Here is a 22,403-nt window from a genome sequence, read left to right as displayed (position 1 = left end):
TAAGTGGTAAGCACCTATGGAAATATTTGTAGAACACTGCATGATGGTTAACCATGGGAGTTTTTTTCACTATGATTCCTACTTTCAAATCACGATTCCAAGTTGGTTGATGCTTCTATGCCTATTGCCTCATATATAATGTGAGAATATCTAATTTATAGTTATGTTTTGCTTAGCAAATTGTATGTATCCAGTATATTTCAGATATTTTTATTGTTGTGTTTTTTTAATTTTGCTATTATTGTTATTAGTATTAAGATGGCTTTTCATCACATTTAAACTTAAATGACCTCTTACTGTTCTGCCTGAATAGTTCCAGCATCTCTGTAGAATTATGCCCTCATCACTGGGAAGGAAATGGTAAGCACTGAACCAACTAGTTTCTATATTTTCTACAATACTTTGACACATGGCAAAACAGAGGGAAAGCTTTGAAGACAAGATTGAGTGGGAACACTAAATTTTCCATTACCGATTCTGTGATGTCAGAAAAGTTGTTCTACTTCTCTTGAGGTGGGGTAATAAAGGCAGACAAGGCCTACCTCACCCCAAGATAAACAATGATAATAAAGACCAGTAAACCCATTTATTTATCTTAAGTTATGAGAGTTGATGAGTAAAGACTATCTCTACAGTCTTTGAAGCATCTCCTTTTCTTTATTTCAGTTCAATTCAGTCACTCACTCATGTCCGACTCTTTGCAACACTCTGGACTACAGAACACCAGGCCTCCCTGTCCATCACCAAATCCTGGAGCTTGCTCAAACTCATGTCCATCAAGTTGGTGATGCCATCCAACCATCTCATTCTCTGTCAACCCCATCTGTTCCTGCCTTCAATCTTACCCAACATCAGGGTATTTTTCTGTGAGTCACTTCTTCCCATCAGGTGGTCAAAGGATTGGAGTTTCAGCTTCAGCATCAATCCTTCCAATGAATATTCAGGACTGATTTCCTTTAGGATGGACTGGGTGGATCTCCTTGCAGTCCAAGTGACTCTCAAGAGTCTTCTCCAACACCACAGTTCAAAAGCATCAATTCTTTGGCACTCAGCTTTCTCCATAGTCCAACTCTCACATCCATACATGACTACTGGAAAAACCATAGCTCTGACTAGATGGACCTTTGTCAGCAAAATAATATCTCTGCTTTATAATATGCTGTTTAGGTTGGTCATAGCTTTTTTCCAAGGAATAAGTGTCTTTTAATTTCATGGCTGCAGTCACAGTCTGTACTGATTTTGGAGCCCAAGAAAAGAAAGTTTGTCACTTTTTCCATTGTTTCCCCATCTCTTTGCCATGAACTGATGGGACTGGATTCCATGAGCTTGGTTTTTTGAGTGTTGAGTTTTACGCCAGCTTTTTCACTCTCCTCTTTCACTTTCATCAAGAGGCTGTTCAGTTCCTCTTCACTTTCTGCCATAAGGGTGGTATCATCTGCATATCTGAGGTTATTGATATTTCTCCCAGCAATCTTGATTCCAGCTTGTGCTTCATCTAGCCTTACATTTCTCATGATGTACTCTGCATATAAGTTAAATAAGCAGGGTGACAATATACAGCCTTGACGTACTCCTTTCCCAATTTGGAACCAGTCTGTTGTTCCATGTCCAGTTCTAACTGTTGCTTCTTGACCTGCATACAGGTTTCTCAGGAGGCAGGTAAGGCGGTCAGGTGTTCCCATCACTTTAAGAATTTCCCACAGTTTGTTGGGATCCACACAGTCAAGGACGTTGGTGTAGTCAATAAAGCAGAAATAGATGTTTTCTGGAACTCTCTTGCTTTTTCTGTGAGCCAGCGGATATTGGCAATTTGACCTCTGGTTCCTCTGCCTTTTCTAAATCCAGCTTGAACATCTGGAAGTTCACATACTGTTGAAGCTTGGCTTGGAGAATTTCTTTATTTAGCCTTGGATTAACATTAGTGTTGTTCAAGGGATTCTGAAAAAGGCTTCCAGGATCTTCATTGATCCTTCTCTCTCTCTCTTAATTCTATGAATATTCTATGTTTTTTCTCCTTTCAGTAACCTGATTCTGTGAGGGAAAAAAAAATTTAAAAAAGTAACAAACAGTAAACTTACTTAATTAGTATCTGATCAGTAATTCTGTCTAACTCCATGATAACACCTTTCATTGTGTATTGAGTTATGTATTTAAAATTTTTGTATCATCGCCTAGAATTTGATGCACTCTTCTGCACACAAACCATGGCATTTAACTCAGTGACAGCCACACAGTCAAAAAGTCCACAATACATATATTTACTGAAAAAATAGTTATTTATTCTACTCACATCTAAGGGGAAAAAAAAAACTCCCCACAGTGATTATTTGGGACATGATATATTAGTTATTGATATATTAATTTCAACTTATGGCATAACATAAATGATTCCAGTAACCAGATATGATTATATGAAGAGTTGTAGTCAAACACATGTGAAAGAGCTATTAAATTCTGAGCTTTTTGGTAAATTCAAAACTCAAAATAGCATCTTTGCTGATAAGCAGGTGGCAGTAGTTTGCTAGGACAGAAATGGTCCTATTTTGTACAAAAATTAAGGCAGAAGATGAATGAAAACTGTTAATATTAGCCCAACAGATAAGTGATCATGACAAAACATAGCATATATAAGCATCAAATCTCTCGGTTTAGATTCAAAGCCTGGATGAAATAGGTAAGATGTGAAATATTCATGAGTTTCATAGATTATTAAAGCAAACAATAGAAGCCTCATGCTCAGGTTCTTAAACACACTCATGAAAATATCCATTAATGATCTCAGGCACTGGGGGTCCAATTATTGTTTTGTTTCTGTGTTTTTTATTTTTTATTTTTATTTATTTATTTATTTTTAATCTGTCCTCATTCCTAGGACTGTAACTCAGGAGGGAAATAAGAGATGCACGTTCAAAGTAATTTTCATTAGCTTTTAAAACATTTTACCAAATGAAAGAAAAAAACTGACATAATTAATCCCTTGTAGGATCAACATGGGCTTTGGTCACATAAAATTGGTTTTCAGTAGAGATTCAAGCACAATAGAGCTGCCACACATTGCGCTTATTAAATAGCTTCCCTTTTCTCACTCCTTTATTACAGTGTTTAATACAGAACAGAGGAGAAGCACATAACTTTGGATTAAGATAAACTAGAGTTGAAGCCTATTTGACTCATGACTTGGGAAAAGAATGCATTTTGTTGAGCCTCTGTTGTAAAAGGAGAAAAAGCATCTGGTAGGACTGTTTTGAAACAGAGTAAAATGTAGGCTCGCAGGGAGTGGTCCACGGAGGTTACACCACACATGGCAATGAACTGCCGTCCTCGGCCCCTCGCTGCTCTTCCCCTATCCAGCCCATGCCATTCCCAGGTGAGTACTCAATCAAAGAGGCGTAAACGGTGTATGTATATGTCCATTCCACAAGCACGGGTTCCTCTGCTCTTCTGCTATGGAAGAAGGTCTGTCAGGTAATGCTACACTGGTGTCTAGAGACGAGACAGTCATCTGTCCGTGAAGTTTTTGCAAAGGAAAATCTGACTTCGAAAATGAGGCTGGGCCAAGAAGGCGCATGTTTCTTTGAAGAGAGCTTTGTGCTCATAACCACAGCCGCACAAGCAGTCACACAGAGCTTAGGAAGAGGACAGCGAAGCTGGCACGCGCACACACACACACACACACACACACACACAGGCAGGCTGTGTGGATGGCAGCGTATGCGTGAGCAAAGAGAAAGAGCATAGAGGAAAGAGCTGCAGATCCGAGGCTGCATCCTCCCCGTGGTCTGCTCAGGGGCCTTTCTCCTCAATGCTGAGGCTGCATGATGGAATCGCAATCCACCACCAAGCTGTTCTAACTTTCTTTGCGCTATTTCTATGCTTAGGTGTCTTCTTTGAAACCTTCTTTCCTCCATCTCAGGTCTGTATTATTATTATATTATTATTATAAAATAGTCTATACAGGACATATTTGCTCAGTGAGAATCCCACCATTCTACACCACAAAATGGTAATGAGGAAGAAAGGAATAATTTTCTTTCAGTTATTATTGCCAATCAGTACAAAGATATTGAGTTATAGATGACTGGGCTGCATGAAAAAATTAGAGAAGAATCCTTACCTTCATTATGATTCAAAGTATTCACACAAAAGAAAGTAAAGTAACAATACCAGATGATGTCATGGGAAGGGTCTAGGATGATCCATGATTAACTCTTAGATATTTGGCATAGAAAGAGTACCTGCTTTGGAAATCCATAAAAGAACAAGGGCTGACATGGCACAAACTAGTCCAAACAGATAAAATTTGAACAGGAATTTTTGGGTGATTTGCACAATGGAGAAAAGTGAAGAGTGATCCCTGGCACAGGCAAAGTTACAGTAGGCAAGAAGAATCATTGTCTCCATGGCAATGAATAAACAAATTTGCTTTTAAGAAAAACAGGTTTGAGTAAATTAGAGAAAAATGAAATGCTGGTGTAACATCCTAGAAGGATTTGTCTGTTAAGCAAAATAATTTGTTGTAAATAAACAAAAATAAATTCTAAAATAAGGGAAGAGAAATAATATATTAATATTGTGTGCATGAGTGCTAACTCACTTCAGTCCTATTTGACTGTTTGCAACCCTATGAACTATAGCTGGTGAGGTTCCTCTGTTCATGGGATTCTCCAGGCAAGAATACTGGAGTGAGGAGCCATGCCCTCGTCCAGGGGATCTTCCTGACTCAGGATCAAACCTGTGTCTCTTGCCTCTCCTTCGTTGGCAGCTGGGTTCTTTACCATTAGTGCCACTTGGGAAGCCCAGTATTAATATATAGGTATATTTTTTAAAATGGTGTTTAGGTCAGTGGAACTGTGTGATACATAATGGTGAACACGACATTATTCATTTGTCAAAATATATAGAACTGCACAACATTAAAGAGTGAAACTCAACATAGCTATGGATTTTATTTAACAATGGTGTTTCTATGTTAATTTATTCACCTGTAATAAATATACCACATCAAGTAACATGTTAATAATGGAAAATAAAAGGGGAAAGGAGTGAAACAGCATATAAGCGAACTGTCTCTACTATCTTTTCAACTATCTATAAACCTAAAACTTCTCTACAAATAATGCTGAGTAATTAAAAATATATTTACAGAGGAAAGACAACAGCTAAGAATGCATACAACAGCCCAGACAATTATATTTCATATATTTCCAAGATCTAACCAGAGTCATGTGATCCTTCTCTAACTTCAAAATTACCCATAGCCTGCTGCAGAATTTTTTTCTCTGTCAGAGTTTTTGCAGACCCTTCATTTATTTTTGAGAATCACCTTGTCTTTTGGACTAACATCCTGTACTTTACTGCTCATCTTGTTGGCTTTCATGAGTTGCTTTCTTAGTTGAATTACTAGACTATATGCTGTTCTATCTGGTGGGGAGGTCATAAGAATGTGTGGCATTTTCCTGATTTTAATAGTAATCTTACAGAATAGTTGTGTGATTTGATAGATATTTGGAAAGGTTTCTTGAGTAGAAAAATAAATAAATGAACCTATAACCATACATCTAAGGCATTGTTTAAATGTATGCATATATATAATACACATATATTATATATATAATAATTTTTGGTGTTAAGAAGCTGTTTAATACTATGATGTTTTACAAACACACCTTTCCTTGAATTCTAAAAATAAGGCATTGTCTAAATTTTGCTAAATCTTTCTGAGGGACTTCTGGAACAGATTGCTTTCCACATGAACTTTGTAAAGGTCTTTAAAAAAAATGCTGTGGAATTGGTGATAAAGAAAGAGAAGAGTGGGGAGACTGCATTAGTTTTATTTTAATGCTGTAATAAATCACCACAAACCAAACAGTTCAAAACAACACAAACTATTATCTGAAGGTTAAAAGTCCAAAGTGAGTCTTGCTACAGGGCTAAAATCAAGGGTTTGGCAGAGTCCCATGTCTCCTAGAAGTTCCAGGGGAGAAATGATTGCCTTGTTATTCTTATAGACACAACTCACATTCCTTGGCTTGTAGCCCCTCCTTCTGCCTGCAGATCGCATCACTTCAGTCCATGCTTCCATCATCACACTGCCTTAACTCTAATCCACCTGCTCTCCTATTATGAAGACCCATGTGACCATATTGGGTGAATTTCTTTAGTCCAGGATAAGTTCCCCCTGTCAAGATCTTTAACAATCATATCTGCAAAGTCCCCATTTCCAAGACTTTTTCTATGGATAAGGATGTGGACATCTGTAAGGATCCATTATTTCACTGACCACAGGGGGCTAGATCAGAATGTGAGTACAGATGGTTTATCTGAATAAGAAATGGAGATAGAATCACAGGTGATAAGGGAGTTAAATATAAGTAATGCAATCCTGAAAATGGGAAAAAGGGAGAACCAAATGTATATCTTTCTATGTACACATTTAACATGGAAGGTTATTTTACAATGAAATTCATTTTTAAGAATTTTCTTGTAGACATACTATTTGAAATTCACAAATTATGGATTTTTTGCAAACTCCATTTTGCTTCCATGGCAATCATAACTAATGTGGAAATTCATTTTCAATTTTAGTTTGTCAGGAAGCTCTATAATTTGTGGAAGATTTGCAGGGGAAGGGACCAGATAATGTGATTTGACTGCATTATGCAAATGAGTCTTCCATTTCCTGTCTCTGTTCAATTTATGAACAGAAAAGTTACACATTACTTCAAAAGACTTAATGTAAATTTTTTTCTTTTCATTTTCCCCAAGAAAGAGATGACTACAATAAACATGATGTAAATAAAGTTTCTATTCCAAAATATCAGGGTTACCAAGAAGCTGCTATTGTAAACAAGTTGTGGTGTTGTTTTCCCTTGATGAGTTTGAGCGGAGAGACAAACCTAGTTAGAATCACGCTTCTGCTACTTAGGAGTAATTCGGTCTGAGTCTCAGTTTTCTCATCTGACACATGGGTACACGAATGCCTCCCTCACTACTAGTTTTAATAATAGATGAGATTGCATATAAAAACATCTGAAACATAACAATGGCCATTTTTTATTGACTGACTCCTAGTGCCTCAGTAAATGGTATTCATGTTATATATTATATATTATACATCAGTCTTTTGTCCTTTGCTCAGAAGTATATCATTGAACATCTAATTTTCTGTAACCTCTCACAAAGTAGATAAACGGCTGTATCTGCATGGCGCATGCATGCCAGCAGAGAGAGGCAGACAATAGAGCGAAGAGCACTGGAGCTGCCGGACACGATGAGGGCAGCACAGAACACAGCAAAGCAGGGAGTTCAGGGAAGTGTGGGGGCTCCGTCCGTAATAATGACCATGTTAGCTAACGGGCTGGCGGGGTGGGGTTCCCACTGCTCACTCCTTGCAAAATCAGCACTCACAAATGACAGAAAGGAAAGGCACCTTTCATTAGAATGCCAGCCGTCTGGGGAGATGGTGGACTCAACATCTGTCCAAGCCAACCTCCAAAGATTCTGCTCAGCTACGAAAGCTATGGGAAACATGGAAGGAATCTCAGTCAATCACTGCAATGGGGGCCTAGGGTTGTTGCTACCCACACTGTATGCAGGCTTGTGACTCCCAGTGATCTTCCTCTGGATGCTGTATTGGTCACACAGTTAGTCTGCAAGATTCTGAAGGGAAAGCTAAGGAAGAGCTCAGTCATCTATTATTTATTTTCATTTCTACTTCTTTGATCTATAGAAAGAATCAACAGGTTAGACAAGGTATGTGTGTGTGCTCAATCGCTCAATTGTGGCTGACTCTTTGAGACCCTATAGACTGTAGCCCCCCAAGCTCCTCTGTCCATGGGATTTCCCAGGGAAGAATTCTGGAGTGGACTGCCATTTACTCCTCCAGGGGATCTTCCAGATCCAGGGATTAAATCTGGGTCTTCTGCATCTCCTTCATTGAGGGCAGATTCTTTACCACGGAGCCACTGGGGATTTAAAATATTTGAAAGCTGTGCTTGGGCTGGAGATGAGGAGACATGAGGTTGCCTAGTTAAAAGTAAATTATAATATAGCTTTGCTAAAGTGACCTGCTGAGTGTGGTTTCATACAAAAACCTGCTTATACTCAGAGTGGTAATGATAAGTTTCATTGTGAAATTGAAATTTAAGTAAAAGAGTAAAAGGAAGCAAGAGAATTATCTGAAGAGTTTTATGGCAAAAGAGTGTCTCGGGCAGAACAAAGAGAACAGCGGAGGCAGGGATGCTGAAGGTGTGGCCTGTAGGTGAGAGGCTGGAGCCTTGGGAGACTCTTAGGAAAGGGGGTCAGAGAAGAAGTGGGACTGCTCCTACAAGAACTTGAAGGCCCTGTAATACCACTAGCTTGTACCCTGTGAAATGGAGAGAAATATCAGTGGTCTATTCATACAGGTGAGATGACCTTAATTCTGTTATAAATGATTATCTTCCTGCTGTGCTGGAAATGAACTTTTAAAAGGCAAGAGTGTAAATTAGCAGTGTTGATAAACATATGTGCAATAATCTTGGTGGAAGTTGAAGATGGCTGAGACCATGACATAAGGAATGGATGTAGAAAGAACTGTTTGGGTTCTGAGTCGAGTATAAAGGTGGATATGGGACTTCCCTGGTGGTCCAGTGGTTAAGAATCCACCTTTCAATGTAGGGAATGAGGCTTCAATCTCTGGTCAGGGAGCTAATATCCCACATGCTATGGGGTGACTAAGACTATGCACCACAACTAGAGAGAAGCCATTATTCGCAACAAAGAGGAAGCTCACCACAGTGGAGGATCTCACATGCTATGTTGAAGATCTGCAACTGGGACTTGATGCAAAATACATAAATAAATATTTTAAAAAATAAAGGCAGACATGTTCACAAAATATGACTTATATTAAATTTGATACAGGTCAAAATTAATAAATAGGTGTTTAAAGTTACCAAAATTAGTAGTTGTTTGATGAATACTTTGCAATAAAATTTCTATTAACCCATGAAAATGTGAATCTGTATTGATAAGATATATAATTTTAAAATGTCCTTTATTATAGTATTACTTACATAATACAAATTTTCTGTGACTATATTTAACTAGTTTTGTCATAAACTGCACGCTATATATTAAACACTCTACTGTGTAGCCATCTTATTGCATTCTCTCTGCATTTTAAACTGTTTTGCTTTACAAATTTTGATGCTATCTAATATGAAAAGATTAATGAGTTATATTTTCTTTGTAGTTTCTAATTCTTATCAATATAAAATGAACATCCTTCAATGCTTTAACCAATTCTGCTATCTGCTGTAAACATTTTCATTCTTATTTTGAGGACTTCGTTTTTCCATTTCATTTGATTTATTTCCCAATACTTTGATTTTAACATTTATTTTAGGTACAGCAGTAAAAAGAAGCACATAGATTATCTCATTTCAAATGTTCCTTAGATGTGCTTCTTTCATACAAAATAAGAGTTACAGAAATGTTCAATAATGTGCCCATGTGTACCTGGGCTTTAAAACATAATACTGTAGGAAATTCTACTTTGAAGTAAGTTGTCCACTACATGAAGTATAATTAATATAATTGTTGACATTTTAGAACAGTGTGAAAAATCAAATTCATCACCTACCTAAATAGTGTCAGAAACCAGTTGCAATGTTTACATTGCTACAATATCACTCAAGAAAAAAACAAGAATCTTTGAATTTCATCCACAATTTGATTCAGTACTCTGGTTCAAATTGGAAGAATATTTCAAGAAAGGGCCAACATTAGTGGATCATTTTAGAGGAATTCCACTCTGTTCAAATTGATATATGTTTTTGTATTTTAGATATAATGAGCTCATTTGTACTCAGATCGTGGATAATGTTTGTTTTCACTGTCTTAATATCCTTTATAAATACACTATTGTAATTTCCCATCTAAGAATCATATTTTTTTGGTCTGGTTAAATTATATGTGGACATGCAATTTGGTCCGCTATCTCTCTCTCTCTCTCTGTGTCATTATATAAGCTAAAGGTAAATTTCAAAATGAAACAAATACCCATCTGAATGCACAGTCCCAGTGAATAGCAAGAAGAGCTAAGAAAGCCTTCCACTGTGATCAATGCAAAGCCATTGAGGAAAATAATAGAATGGGAAAGACTAGAGATCTCTTCAAGAAAATTAGAGATAACAAGGGAAGATTTCATGCATAGATGGGAACAATAAATTACAGAAATGTAACAGAAACAGGATATTAACAAAAGAAGGGAAGAACACACAAAAGAACTATCCAAAAAGATCTTCACGACCCAGTAATCACAATGGTGTGATCATTCACCTAAGCCAGACATCCTGGAGTGTGCAGTCAAGTGGGTCTAAGGAAGCATCACTATGAACAAAGTTACTGGAAGACATGGAATTCCAGCTAAGCTAATTTACATCTTAAAAGATGATGCTGTTAAAGTGCTACATGCCAGCAAATTTAGAAAAATCAGCAGTGTTCACAGGACTGGAAAAGGCCATTTTCATTCCAATCCTGAAGAAAGGATATGACAAAGAATATTCAAACTACCAAACAATTGCATTCATCTCACACACTAGTAAAGTAATGCTCAAAATTCTCCAAGCCAGGCTTCAACAGTATGTGAACTGTGAACTTCCAGATGTTCAAGCTGGCTTTAGAGAAGGCAGAGGAACCACATACCAAATGTCAACATATGTCAGACCATCAAAAAACAGGAGAGTTCCAGGAAAACATCTACTTTTGCTTCATTGACTATGCCAAAGCCTTTGACTTTGTGGATCACAACAAACTGTGGAAAATTCTTAAAAGGTTGGGAGTACCAGACCATCTGACCCGCTTCTTGAGAAACCTGTATGCAGGTCAGGAAGCAACAGTTAGAACTGGACATGGAACAACAGACTAGTTCCAAACAGGAAAAGGAATACGTCAAGGCTGTATATTGTCACCCTGCTTATTTAACTTATATGCAGAGTACATCATGAGAAATGCTGGGCTGGAAGAAGCACAAGCTGGAATCAAGATTGCTGGGAGAAATATCAATAACCTCAGATATGCAGATGACATCACCCTTATGGCAGAGAGTGAAGAGGAACTAAAAAGCCCCTTGATGAAAGTGAAAGATGAGAGTGAAAAAGTTGACTTAAAATTCAACATTCAGAAAACTAAGATCATAGCATCCTGTCCCATCACTTTATGGCAAATAGATGGGGAAACAGTGGAAACAGTGTGAGACTATTTTCTTGGGGTGCAAAATCACTGAAGATGAAATTAAAACCATGAAATTAAAAGATACTTGCTCCTTGAAAGAAAAGCTATGACTAACCTAGACAGCATGTTAAAAAGCAGAGACATTACTTTGCCAATAAAGGTCTCTCTAGTCAGAGCTATGGCTTTTCAAGTAGTCATGTATGGGTGTGAGTTTGGGACCATAAAAAAGCTGAGCACAAAAGGATTGGTGCTTTTGAACTGTGGTGCTGGAGAAGACTCTTGAGAGTCCCTTGGACTGTAAGGAGATCAAACCAGTCCATCCTAAAGGATATCAGTCCTGAATATTTATTGGAAGGACTGATGATAAAGCTGAAACTCCAATATTTTGCCCAACTGATGTGAAGACCTGACTGGAAAAGATCCTGATGAGAAAAATTGAAGGCTGGAGGAGAAGGGGATGACAAAGGATGAGATGGTTGGATGGCATCATTGACTTGATGGATATGAGTTTGAGCAAGTTCCAGGATTTGATGACAGACATGGAAATCTGGCATTCTGCAGTTGATGGAGTCACAAAGAGTCGGACCCAACTGAGTGACTTAACTGAACTGATAGACTGGAAAAAAGACAACTTTCATTAGTGGTGTCAAAAGAGCTGGGTGTCACTAGCAGCATTGTGTGATCTATGTAATGTACTAAATGATTATGAGATTTTGGTGAAGAGCTGGAGGGACAATTGATAAGACTTGGATGCTATTTTCTCATTTGATAATATTTCCCAAGAAATAGAAAATCTCAGGACATGTAGAAAAATCACTGGCACATAATTAGGCAAAAATTAAAGAGAACAAGGGCTCTGGAACTGATTTTTATTTACAACTGGAAAAGATAAAACTAGGAATTCCTTTAGGCAACAAAGTATTATTAAAACCCAGCTTTATATAAAGCGTTCAATCAACTGTATTGTAGGCACAATGGTTGTTAAAATGTCTGAGTTGATTAAAATGTGGGAAAAAAATATCACTCAGAGAAGATATCTAAGACATGGCTCTCCCATGGAACAGGTATATGTTAAATATCAGTTCAGTTTGGTTCAGTTGCTCAGTCGTCTCCAACAGTGAATGAACCACAGCACACCAGGCCTCCCTATCCGTCACCAACTCAGGGAGTTTACTCAGACTCATGTCCATTGAGTCAGTGATGCCATCCAACCATCTCATCCTCTGTTGTCCCCTTCCCCTCCTGCCCTCAATCTTTCCCAGCATCAGGGTCTTTTCCAATGAGTCACCTCTTCCATCAGGAGGCCAAGTATTGGAGCTTCAGTTTCAGCATCAGTCCTTCCAATGAACACCCAGGACTGATTTCCTTTAGGATGGACTGGTTGGATCGCCTTACAGTCCAAGGGACTCTCAAGAGTCTTCTCCAACACCACAGTTCAAAACCATCAATTCTTCAGCACTCAGCTTTCTTTATAGTCCAACTCTGACATCCATACGTGACCACTGGAAAAACTATAGCCTTGACTATATGGACCTTTGTTGACAACGTAATGTCTCTGCTTTTTAATATGCTATCTAGGTCGGTCATAACTTTCCTTCCAGGGAGTGTCTTTTAATTTCATGGCTGCAGTCACCATCTGCAGTGATTTTGGAGCCCAGAAAAATAAAGTTAGCCCCTGTTTCCACTGCTTCCCCATCTATTTGCCATGAAGTGATGGGACGGGTGCCATGATCTCAGTTTTCTGAATGTTGAGCTTTCAGCCACGTTTTCACTCTCCTCTTTCACTTTCTTTTTCTTTTTTCTCACCGTGCTCAGGCCCCGGTGGAGGCGTCATGTGCTTGGCGTGGCCTTGTCAACATCGCCAGCTCTCCATGCGCCTCTCCTCCTCTTTCACTTTCATCAAGAGCCTGTTCGATTCCTCTTCACTTTCTGCCATAAGGGTGGCGTCATCTGCATATCTGCGGTTATTGATATTTCTCCCAGCAATCTTGATTCCAGCTTGTGCTTCCTTCAGCCCAGCGTTTCTCATGATGTACTCTGCATAGAAGTTAAATAAGCAGGGTGACAATATACAGCCTTGACGTACTCCTTCTATTTGGAATCAGTCTGTTGTTCCATGTCCAGTTCTAACTGTTGCTTCTTTACCTGCATACAGGTTTCTCAAGAGGCAGGTCAGGTGGTCTGGTATTCCCATCTCTTTCAGAATTTTCCAGTTTATTGTGATCCACACAGTCAAAGGCTTTGCATAGTCAATGCAGAAACAGATATTTTTCTGGAACTCTGTTGCTTTTTTGATGATCCAGTGGATGTTGCCAATTTGATCTGTGGTTCCTCTGCCTTTTCTAAAACCAGTTTGGATATCTGGATGTACTGTTGATGTACTGCTGAAGCCTGGCTGGGAGAATTTTGAGCATTCCTTTACTAGCATATGAGATGAGTGAAATTGTGTGGAGTTTGAACATTCTTTGGCATTGCCTTTCTTTGGATTGGAATGAAAATGACCTTTTCCAGTCCTGTGGCCACTGTTGAGTTGTCCAAATTCGCTGGCATATTGAGTGCAGCACTTGCACAGCATCATCTTTTAAGACTTGACTTTGCTCAACTGGAATTCCATCACCTTCTCTAGCTTTGTTTGTAGTGATGCTTCCTAAGGCACGCTTGGCTTCAGATTCCAGAATGTCTGGCTCTAGGTGAGTGATCACACCATCATGATTATCTGGGTCATGAAGATCCTTTTTGTACAGTTCTTCTGTGTACTCTTGCCACATCTTCTTCATATCTTCTGCTTCTGTTAGGTCCATACCATTTCTGTCTTTTATTGAGCCCGTCTTTTCATGAAATATTCCCTTGACATCTTTAATTTTCTTGAAGGGATCTCTAGTGTTTCCCATTATATTTTCCTCTAATTTTTTGCACTGATCACTGGGGAAGTCTTTTCATCTTTTTGCTATTCTTTGGAACCCTGCATTCAAATGGGTTTATCTTTTCTTTTCTCCCTTGCTTTTTACTTCTTTTCTTTTCACAGCTATTTGTAAGGCCTCCTCAGACAGCCATTTTGCTTTTTTGCATTTCTTTTTCTTTGGGATGGTATTGATCCCTGTCTCCTGTACAATGTCATGAACCTCTGCCCATAGTTTATCAGGCACTCTGTCTATCTTATCTAGTCCCTTAAATATGTTCAATATACCTGTTCCTAGACATAAAGTGAGAGGCCTATCTAGAAAATAATTATCAGTAAAATAGTTGTCACACAGAACCAACTGGAAGTGAATGCAGTAGACAGAAGATCAAATAAGGTTTGGAGAGAATTGCATTGCTCAGTGAACTACAAGTTTAAATCAAAAAATACAGCAACAGTTTAAGACATCAGTTGCTTATTAAGTTACCAACTTTCTCATAGAGAAAAAGCAAGCTGAAAAATCCCTCTTAAAGAGGGCTAGAAGGATGGCAAGAAAAGAAGGTCCTCAGAGATAGTACTTCCAGGATCCATGAAGTACAACAGGCTAGAGAGAAGATCTGAGACTTAAGACACATGACCCATCTTGGGTACCTCTTAACTTTTCCTTGTCAAGATTTCATAAATACTATGGACCAGTATTTTTCATGTGGTCCTCTTTCTTTATTTTTACAATGAATGTGGTAAATATAATCAAGCCACCCCGATGTCACCAGTCTATGTTAGATGCTTGAGGACATTAAAACTAGGAAGTACATCTGTGATTGAATGACGTTGTGTTTCCTCTTGGGAACAAAGGCTGAGTTAAATTTTCCTGTGAATTAAAAGGTGAACACAGGATTCAGAAGATGGTGAGATTTAGATTTCATCACAAATCTCAAATACTCTTTTCTCCTCCCTTCAGGTATATGTTAACTGTTAGCTACTATACCTTTAAAGTCACACTTAGTCATGTCTCTTGCTTTGGGTCTCTGACTATGATCAGCAGAGAAACATTCCTCTTGCCAGCAGAAACTTTAAGAGCCATACTGTGGTATCTTATATCATCATAATAGTAATTTCCAAAGACTGGTTATTTCATTACCCTGGGTTTCAAAATGAAAACAACAATGATAGAGATGGAGCATGAGAAATAAATAAACCTTTGTTTTTGCAAGTCAGAGAAATTTGGGGGCTACTGGTAACCAGGGTGAAATCAAATGAAAGATGACCAAGACAACTCCACCACTGATTCCAGTTTATTTGACTCATCCCAGGTGAAAATGTCTTTGTGATTACTAATCAAAAAGATGGTTGTGATGAGATACCTTTATTTCCACTTTTTTTTTAAATATTCTGAAAAACAAAGAAATTAATGAAATTAAGAATTTATGTATATGAAACTAAATACAGGGTTAAACTCTGTGTTAGAAGGAAGTACTGCATTTTTCAGTTCACTATTTAACTGACATGAGTAAGTTTCAAGGCAAAGGGAAATGGGGACACTGTCTGTATGTAGTGGAAGACTTCGTGGGAGTGGAAACTGGAGGAAAAAAATCATACACTGACAGTGATGTCATATTTGACTGTGACCTAACTTCTTAGCTGAGAGAGAATGGCAGAGGAAATCCCTGATGTAGAAAGGAACCCTGATGGTCAGAATGAAATGCAGAGATTCTGAAATTTAATACCACAAGGGAAAAATAACACCAGAATAAATACAGTTGGCAGTATATGGAGAGACACAGTGGAAATGAAAAGTACAAAATATGTAAAATTAAAGTTAGGAAAATAAAAGATGCAAAAGACAGAGCAAGGGGATTTAAAATACTTGCAATTGCTGCTTTTGATTAAAAGAACAAAGATAATTGAAGAAAAAAACATCTAATTAAATCATTTCTAAATGAACAACTCTGTTTATGGCTTCAAGGGACATTCTGTGTGTCAAAAATCATTTCAGAAGAATGAGCAATGAATTGTCAACAAGACCAAACATACAGGGATCCCAGTAGTAAAAGCAATTCAGAAGGAAATTCAGGCTGCTCTCAGATAGCCAGAGAAGCAGTTTACATTTCTGGAGTAAATTGTGCTAAAGGTCATCCAGGGTAGAGTTGTCTTTAAACTCATCTGGTTGTATACATTAAATAACCACAGTTTTGGAAGTTCCCTGCTGTCTCAGATGATAAAGAGTCTGCCTGCAATGCGGGACACCTGGGTTTGATCCCTGGGTCAGGAAGATCCCCTGGAGAATGAAATGGCAACCCACTCCAGTATTCTTGCCTGGAAAATCCTGTGGATGGAGGAGGCTGGCACGCTACAGTCAATAGACTCTCAAAGACTTGGACATGACTGAGCAACTTCACTTTCTTTCACTTTGGCATGTCAATCATAACTCGATAAATTGGTTTAAAAAATAATACAATGGAGCAATTTCTATAATAGCCTGAGGAAAAGTAAGCAAGTGATTCTCTAACAGTATGCCCAAGTAAGTTATTTTATTTTTAATTTTAATTTTGTTGTTCATCACAGATTTATTCTTGCATCAGATTTTAATTTTATTTACTTTTGGCTGTGCTTTGGAGCATGTGGGATCTTAGTTTCTGACCAGGCACTGAACTCATGCCCTCTACAGTGGAAGCTCAGAATCTTAACCACTGGGTTGCCAGGGAAGTCCCAAGTTGCCATTTTAATTTGCAGGTTGTAGACATACCTATATAATCATTTAAAGTTTGGAGAAACTATGCCAAAGTAACTCCTATATGAGAACAAAAATGCAAACTCAATCCAACTATGAAATGAGTCCAAAAGAGTAACTTGAAAATAAAGTGCACTGTTAAAAAATATTTGGTAGTGAGAGTTTACTTCTATTGAAGTAGAATGGATTTGTTGCCGTTCCGCCCCTCAGTAGTGTCTGACTAATTTTGACCCCAAGGACTACAGAACACCAGACTTTCCTGTCCTTCATTATCTCCCCAAATTTGTTCAAACTCATGTCTATTGAGTCAGTGATGCCATCCAAATGTCTCGTCCTCTGTTATCCCCTTCTCCTCTTGCCTTTGATCTTTCCCAATATCAGGTCTTTTCCAGTGAGTCAGTTCTTTGCATCAGGTGGCCAAAGTATTGGAGCTTCAGCTTCACCATCAGTCCTTCCATTGAATACTCACAATTGATTTTCCTTAGGATTGACTGGTTTAATCTTACAGTCCAAGAGACTCTCAAGAGTCTTCTCCAATACCACAGTTCAAAAGCATCAATTATTTGGTGCTCATCTTTGTTTATAGTCAAACTGTCACATCCATACATGACTACTGGAAAAACCATAGCTTTTGACTAGATGGATCTTTGTCAGCAAAGTGATGTCTCTGCTTTTTAATACACTGTCTAAGTTTGCCATAGTTTTCCTTCCAAGGAGCAAGCGTCTTTTAATTTCATGGCTGCAGTCACAATCTGCAGTGATTTTGCAGCCCTAGAAAATAAAACCCATCACTCTTTGCATTGTTTCCCCATCTATTTGCCATGAAGTGATGGGACTGAATGCCGTGATCTCAGTTTTTTGAATGTTGAGTTTTGAGCCAGCTTGTTCACTCTCCTCTTTCACTTTCATCTCTAGTTCTTTGCTTTCTGCCATAAGGGTGGTGTCATCTGCATATCTGAGGTTATTGATATTTCTCCCAGCAATCTTGATTCTAGCTTGTGCTTCATCCAGCCCAGCATTTGACATGATGTACTCTGCATATAAGTTAGATAAGCAAGGTGACAGTATATAGTATATAACCCTTTCCCAATTTTGAACCAGTCATTTGCTCCATTGCCAGTTCTAACTGTTGCTTCTTTACCTGCATAGAGATTTCTTAGGAGGCAGGTAACATAGTCTGGTATTCCTATCCCTTTATGAATTTTCCACAGTTTGGTGCGAGCCACACAGTCAAAGGCCTTAGTGTAACCATTGAACCAGAAGTAGATGTTTTTCTGGAATTCTCTTGCTTTTTCTATGATCCACCGATGTTGGTAATTTGATCTTTGGTTCCTCTGCCTTTTCTAAATTCAGCTTGTACATCTTGAAGTTCTCAGTTCACATACTGTTGAAGCCTAGTGAGTACTATTTCCTGGTAGAGTATAAAATGTACATTAGAAGGTACAAATCAACAAATTTTAACAATGTAGAAATCATAGTTTAAATTTAAAAAAATTCTGGATATGAAGTGAGGGAAGACAGAGGTATTACATGTATGCTATTTTTTTTTTTTTTGCCTTAAGAAAAAAATCAGTAGATACTCAACATGGATAAAATATGTTCTTTAAAATTACGATGAAATATTTATATCATTTCTTGAAAAATATTTTTGCATGTCTGTGTCTTGCAATTATATTAGTCTACAATTCAGTACTTCAGGTTTTTTCTTGAGCTAATTTAAATAAGATGAAACGTATGCTTTATTTAAATAGCATGCCTGCTACAATCCTGGCTTTTAGCTATTTATTCTCTCTCTTTAAAAGTTACATTTTCTCTGCCTCTTTTCTCTCTGTTTATATACTTTTCCTCCTTTCTGCCCTCTATTTGTATATATAAGTGATATCTGGAATAATGTTGATAAAATGTATGAAATGGTTGTTTCTAAAATAGGAGGTTGGGGTCATTTTTATTTGTCTTCTTTTACTTTTCTGTAATTTATGACCTTTTCCCCCTCATTTTTAATAAATATATATCATTTACATATTAAACTATATTTTTAAAATGAATTCACTCTATTTACAATATGTGAAGAAACAAGATTCTTCATAACATCTCAGGACTGTATGCTCACCAGTTCCCTTGTCCTGGGTGACCTCCTAGTTAACAGTGGTTCATTCAGATCCCCTGGGGACCTTGCATTCTTTATCTGTACAGCAAATGGCTTGGACTAGGTGTTTTCTGAACTACCTTAAGGGTATGTGCTCTGTGGTTCTAACTAGATCCCCAAGGACTCAGAGAATTAAATTGCAGTTGAAATAATAAATAGAAAATGTACTTTAAAAATTATAGAAGACAAAAGTGAAGCTTAAATAACATTTTCTGGCCACATTCCAGTTTCCATTATTCTATTGATTGAGAGAACATATGAATTGCACTTTAATCAGTGCCCAGTGAACATTAAATTGACCTTGAATTCATGGCCAGTGTTGAAGTGCAGGTCTTCATCAATTTGATGCAGGCAGCAGTGAAGAGCCAAATGGAGAAGCTCTGATTGTGCCTCAAGGCTGGAATTTATTATATTTTCAGTAAAAACAATTTTTGAAGTAAGATGCCGGTTTTCCTCTGAATTGTTTCATTAAAATTTGATCAGAGAGAAGAATGCTTCTATTTAACTCCAGAAAATGTAATTTTGGCTTCCACTCACAGTGAGAAGTTTTCCACAGTGTTGCTCATAGTTGTGGGGAGCATCAGGATGAATTTTATTTCCTTGTGAAGTACTATTCCAAAAACACAGCCATCAGGAACAATGCCATCTATTTGTCAAACGTGTCTTAGAAAAACTACATACTTGTAAATATCATCCATTTATAATATCTTCTTTGACAAATCATTGCTACTCCAAAAATCAACAGAATAGAACCAAAGATAATGTAGGAAGACTGAGACATATGTAGACTTTTAGAATCCCAGAGTCTTAGTTACTATAGAGATTTTTTTTTTTTTCCTTCCTCTCCCCAGAGTAGAGATGATGGAGAAAATAACATTTACAGAAGTTTGTTGATCACCCAGACACTTCTGATGCAGTTGGGCTTAAGTGAAAATAGTTTGGCCTGGCACTAGAATATTGCATTTATTCATAAAAAAGTCCAACTACCTCTAAGTTACCTTTATATTTATTACTTAAAAGGTCCTCATAAGCTTCCTGTTGGAGAAGGAAATAGCAAGGAATTAGCAACACACTGCAGTATTCTTCCCTGAAGAATTCCATGGTCAGAGGACCCTGGCGGGCTACAGTCCATGGAGTAGCAAAGTGTCAGATACAACTGAGTGACTAACACACAAGCTTCCTGAAGTCAACTAGATTTTTTTTTTTTTTAAGAAGGAATAGCATTTGTTTTAACTTTTGGTTCCACATTTCAAAAATTACATTGTCTGTATTTTTTTAATTAAGTTAACAAGTTTAGAAAGGTCACTTTTTCCTCCTTTACAAAAATAAACCAACTTTAGTTAAGTGTCAGATGCAAAACAAGAGGTCCACCACAGACATTCATTTCAACGAAGTTATTTAAGATTCCCCTTTCTTAAAGTGCTCCAGGAATCAGATGGGTGACTATAGGCTAACACCATCTTTATCAAGTATTGGCTTGATAAAGGTTAGCTGGGAAAGCTTTTGCTTATTGAATGAAAGAGGTATCACACAACTGAGTTGAGTGATAATTCTTTGATCTTGAGTTAGGTTAGGTCTTGAGAGCTGCTTCTAGCCAGTTGATCTCTTGAAATATGTGGGCTATGCAGTGAATTTTTGGTTGCTCCATGATTTTCTTCTTGTTTCTAGATTTCACATATTATTAATTTGTTTTACAGATCATTTTTACTTCTCCTTTGGAATAAACCAGTGTGGATAAGAGAGCCCGAAAGGGAATTAATAAGTTTTGGTGATTAATATTGTTCTGAAGTTAGGGTTAAATAAAGCTTTTCATTAGGACAACACAGAGAACAACATTCTCTCAGGGTTAAGTAAGTGTTCCAAGCGTTCATCTCCCAGGCATCGTCCCTCGGGCACTGAGGCTGCAGCTACCCAATGCATGGGGACAGGAAGAAAGAAAAGACTTCAAAAGTCAAATATATTTCAACAGCGAATTTTTAGCAACCCTGGCAATAAGATATTTCCATAGGAGTGAATAGCTGCAACAGTGATTCTGGCTGCTGTCTAAAGAAGTTCTGACACAAGGCCTCAGTGTTACATATCATGTACATCACACGGTCATAGCTATTTTGTTGAGCGGGGGCTTTCTCTGCCACAAAGGCCAGTTTGTTTCCTTTTCTGCCTAAGAAAAATTCTGGTTTCTCTGCTACCTGCTTTACACGGAATGAGTTACTACTACCATGAGAATCATAATGAAAAAAAAGCCATTTTTATCTTGCAGATAAACCAAAAAGCTTCAATGGGTTTCTCAGATGCCTGTGTGGAATTAACATTGATGGCTAAAAATATAACTCTTGTTTGGGAGGTCCAATGGCTCAAGGAACATGGCGATCTCTGCTGGGTTGCCAGAGCACTTGATGACCTGAGTAACTTCAGGGCTGATGAAGCAGACATGGTCAGTGCAGTCATGAAACTGACTGTTGGCCACGTACTCAAAGGCAAACCCAATATCCTGGTCATGGAGCCAGCTTGGACGATCCAGTACTGAGACATCCAACTGCCGCAACACACTGTCCATGTAACTCAAGACTACCGGATCCATCTTGTACTGACCAGGGGTGTGCTTTGGAACTTACCACCGCTTCCAGCCTCCAAGCAGCTCTGTACTGGCTGGAAAAGTAACTAGAAGTTTTATTAGGAATTCTATAATATTCAGACCATTGATAGAAACAGTTTTCATGGTGAATATTCTCACTTGATCTTCATTATATTTTTCGCATAGCTTTGCCCAGTTGAAGACAAGCTTTTGCAGGTTAAACATTGCATTCCGTCTTTATTTCTAGCCTGAACGAAGGTAAAAAGCATGCCTAATGCATAGCAGAGGAGCTTAATGATATGGAACATAAATAGTGAGGAAGCGTCCTCCCCCACCAAGGGCATAAGACTTGACTTTAACGTTGCTTTCACTCAAAACTCTAATGAGGAATTAGAATTGTAACCTGTTGAAACATATTTGAAAATGCATACAAATGTATTGCCAAAAATATTTGAAATTAAAGGAACTGTGTGTTTAATTTTGTCCTTTGAAAATAAAGAAGAAAAAAAGATGAGAGGAAAAAGGGAAACTTTTTTAAGTTGTGGGGGAAAAAAAAAAAAAAAACCTCTCTTTTTACTTAAATTCACTCTGTCTTGATTTTCTAGAATAAATCAGACCAAAATAAAGAAAAAATAACCTACTTAAATATTTACCTTTTGAATTTATTAGTTCTAAAATAGACTGTTATATTGGTTAAACAAAAAGTTGTTTCAGGTATCACTTCATGGAAAATAGATGAGGAAATAATGGAAACAGTGAGAGACTTTACTTTTGGGGGGTCCAAAACCACTGCAGATGGTGACTGCAGCCATGAAATTAAAAGACACTTGATCCT

The 22,403-nt window shown here is 37.7% G+C and overlaps 1 pseudogene; it reads right to left on the bottom strand.

Moving 5' to 3' along the window:
• Positions 1–20,969: 20,969 nt before the first annotated feature.
• Positions 20,970–21,577, bottom strand: LOC110130653 (sentrin-specific protease 8-like; annotated as a pseudogene).
• Positions 21,578–22,403: the final 826 nt, after the last annotated feature.

Source organism: Odocoileus virginianus, chromosome 13 (assembly GCF_023699985.2).
Source record: "Odocoileus virginianus isolate 20LAN1187 ecotype Illinois chromosome 13, Ovbor_1.2, whole genome shotgun sequence".
NCBI classification, from domain to species: Eukaryota; Metazoa; Chordata; class Mammalia; order Artiodactyla; family Cervidae; genus Odocoileus; species Odocoileus virginianus.
Note: the sequence above shows the minus strand (reverse complement) of the source record. Positions and strands in the feature narration are given on the sequence as shown.